We start from the raw sequence: 4,217 nt of genomic DNA on the forward strand, positions 1-4,217 counted from the left end.
TATCAAAAGATGGCCTAGTCGGCCATCACTGGAAAGAGAGGCCCATTGGACACACAAACTTTATATGCCCCAGTACAGGGGAACGCCAGGGCCAAAAAAATGGGAATGGGTGGGTAGGGAAGTGGGTGGGAGGGTATGGGTGACTTTTGGGATAGCATTGGAAATGTAATTGAGGAAAATATGTAATAAAAAAATATTGAAAATTAAAAAAAAAGAGATAGCATCCTGAACAAGCCAGGAGAAGCAAGCCAGGAAGTAACATCCCTCCATGGCCTCTGCATCAGCTCCTGCTCCCTGATCTGCTTGAGTTCCAGTCCTGACTTCCTTTGGTGATGAACAGACATGTGAAAATGTAAGTTGAGTAAACCTTTTCCTCCCCAACTTGCTTCTTAGTCATGATGTTTGGGCAGGAATAGAAACTCTGATTAAGACACATGCCTATCATTTGTTGATTTGCATTCATTAGTCCAACAAAGACTTTTGCCACACCTTCTTTATACTCCAGAAAGCTGAAATCTTCTTTTTGATTTATTTCTAGAAAAAAAAAAAAAAGATTTCTATGAATGTCTTGCCTGCAATCTCTCTTCAAATGATCTTGGTTAGTACCAAAAATGCTTATTCCATTTTGAGTTTTCTTAAGATTTTGAAAAATTACTTCTATCGGATTAGCATTATAAGTATGAGATCCAATATCAACTATGTCTCTAACTATATTCTTCAGCTATTGGTTATGATCTTGCCTTTAAATGTTTAATCTCCCTTTTATATTCTGAACTAGCAGTTTCAAAAACTAAAGATTGTTACATGCAGAGCAATTTGTTCTTTGAGAGGATCCACCCAACAGCTGACTCACAGGGATATCAACACCCACAGCCAAATGGCAAATGGAGCTTAGGGACTCCTAAGGAAGAATAGGAGGAAGGATTTCAGACCCTGAGAGGGATGAAAACTCTATAGGAACACTAACAGAGTTGATTAGCCTGGACCTTTGAGGCTCTCAGATTCTGAATCACCAACCAAAAAACCATACACAAGCTGGACCTAGGCCTCCTTGCACATATGTAGCAGATGTGCAGCTTGGTCTTCAAGTCAGTCCCAAACAACTGGAATGTGGGCTATCCCAAAAGCTGTTACCTGTATGTGGGATATGTTCTTCTAGCTGAGCTGCCTACTCTGGCATCAATGGGAGAGGAAACCCCCTAGCCTTGCAGAGACTTGAAGTGCCAGGGTTGGGGTATATGTTTGCAGGAGAAGGGGAGAAGGGAGTGGGGGATTTTTGGAGGGGGTTGACAGGGAGAGGGGCAGTGAGCAGGATGTAAAATGGATAAGGAAAAAGTTAAATAAATAAAAATGCCAAAGAATCAACTGGTATTTTCTTGACTATGTGATTTAGAACTGAAGTCAATCTTTGCAAAAAATCAGTGAAGCCTTTCAGGATCCTTGCATAATCTTAGTAAATGCCTCAGGCCTCTTTTCTGATTCTTTAGCCTTATTCTAAGCATTTATTGCTGGTAAACCACATTAGGCCAAGGTATGGTCTTCAAATTCAAGCTGCTTTTGTAACTCAGCATATTGACCTTTACATAGCAGCGCATCTTAGGAAATATTAATGCCTATGGCCTGATTTCACTGCTCTATGACACTAGTTTCTGCTTTCCACCATGTTCACGATTCTGAGGACAACTTCCAATATTGTTGTGGCAAAGTCTTTCCAGTATTGGTGAAATTCAATTCTGAGTTACCTATGAATTTACTGTCACCTTCAAATAGGATGAATGCATAGATAGGAAATTACTGCTTCCTTAACCTTCTCAAATGTAATATATCTACAGGATTCCATTCAATTTTTGGTCAACAACTCAATTAGATATAACACTTTCACAGTACAGGAAGTTTCATTTTATGATGAGAGATATCAGGTAGGGCTGTGTCCATTCTGTTATTTGGTGATGTCAATAAATTGCCTTGTTATATTTATATATTTTAGGAAGTTGTCACTTTCGTTCATACAACCCTACAAATGGTCTTTAAATTTAGCTGTCCCTAACCATATTTCCTCCCTCACCTCTCTCTTTCCTACCCCTACATTTGATTCTCGTTTTCTGTCTTCACCCATTGGTGTATACTCTATTTTTTTTCCTTCCTAGAATGATTTAACTGCTTCCCAGGAACTTACTGTTTATGTAACCATTGTGGATATATGCCCTATGTCCTGATTGTTAAAAATGTAATAGAGTAGTATATTTATACAAGTATATACCAGATTCTCTCGTTAGTTCTGTGGTACCTCACTCAGATAATTTTTTTTTCTAATTCCATCCATATTTCTGTAAATTTCATGAAGCCATGTTTGACAGATGAGTAATACTCCATTGTTTAAATCTATCACATTTTCTTCATCCATTCTCCCATCAATAAACATGTAATCTGTTTCCAAATTCTGGATATTAAGAATGGACCAGCAAAGAATATGGAAGGACAAGTCCTTATGTAGTAGAATTTAGAGCACTTTGAGATTAAAACAAACAGTGGTATACCCAGATTTGAGGTAAGATCTATCTTCAGCTTTCAGAGGAACTACCACACTGATTTTCATAGTGGCTCTAGAAGTTTGCACTACTACAAAGAATGGATGAGTGTTCTCTTTATTCCACATCCTTGCAAGTGTAAGCTTTCAGAATGCTGTATTGTCAATCTGTTACTCATACTTTGCCAATATTTTAGTGTTTTCTCAACACACAAACTTAATGGCTAGAACAAATTTTCCTGAAACAACTCTAACCAACTGCATTGAGTATTCTCTCTGCATGATAAATTTCAATAATTTGAACAAGGATTTTTTTAAGCATAGAACCAAACTTATTTATTTGTGTTTAAGAGCAATGATATCATATACAGCACAAAAAATTTTTTTTTTCCAAAAATAACATCAGGAATACAAGGTAGCATGGTGGCAATTGAGGATAAAATCTGTTCATGCTGGAAATCTATAGCAGTGAAATTAAATCAATCACCAGACACTATGAGTAAACAAATAGATATTTGATCATCAGGTTTCTATATCCTTGTTGTAGTGCTATATCATGTCACAGTCACACTGGCTAGAACCAGTTTGTTCTCCTATAAAAAATGATGACCAGGTACCAAACTCTCAAAGGACTATTGTCTACCCCTGCTACATCCACTCCAGTAGTGACAAGCGCAAAAGGCCCGCAAAACCTGGGCGCTGTCCGAGTCTAAAAGTTCATGGAAACTTAGTCTCCTGCAACCGTGGCATCCTGTATAACGAACGCTCCAATGTCTTTGCTTTAGTTGTTAAATAGATCTGTGTGCTTTCCCTTAATATTGCTTAATTATAAGGGCTTCTAAGGATTGAATTTTTGACATATAGCTCAGTTAGGTTCTTCACCAGTCCTAGGCAGTCCTTGAGCCGACCCTAGGCATGCATAGCTAAGCTACTGCCCTACACATTAATTTACCATTATCTAGGAAAAAAGAAAGGTTGTGGTCTAGGGAGAAACCAGAGTAGATACTTAGAACATAAATAGCTGAACTATACGCATACACAGAAATTTACAATGGCCTAGGTGGGAGATGGACTATACAATAGACTAGAACAGGAACTATGGCAAGGGCATGAAGCCCTTGCCCCTGACTTCTAAGATTAAGTGGACCTTAGGTGGAGCTGCTTTTGATTCCCAGTTGTTAACATTGAATTTTATCCCAGTTGGTTCCTGCCATTCCTTTGTAGGCATTCCTCTGTTTTGTGTCAGATGCACCTTGCCTGCTGTGATATCTGACTCCTTTGTTTTCTGTATTATAAAACTGGTGCATTCTTTGAGACACATTACATTCAGATCCACACTCCCTTGTGTCAGCTCTGTTTGTCACCCCTCATTCCCGCCAACTCTATGCCCATTGGCTGGAACCCCTGATTCTCAAGGATTTAGGGGGCCTACTAGGTCCAGTCCATGGCAAACCCCCATTCCATATAGTACACTTGCTTTCATTTTGTATAGTTCAATGGTTTACTTAAATTTAATAGATTTTTTTTTAATTTTTTTTTTTAGGACCTGTGTCCAGCTGCGGCTCCCAATTCTTTATTTTTAATGATAAAACTCATTTGGATAGGTGTGACTGGGACACAGTCTGCTGGGTGCCTGTCACCACACTAGGATTTTTCCCTTGAGAAAACTTGATTCTCTTGGTGCTCTGGG

This window comes from Mus caroli, chromosome 14 (assembly GCF_900094665.2).
Source record: "Mus caroli chromosome 14, CAROLI_EIJ_v1.1, whole genome shotgun sequence".
Classification (NCBI taxonomy): Eukaryota; Metazoa; Chordata; class Mammalia; order Rodentia; family Muridae; genus Mus; species Mus caroli.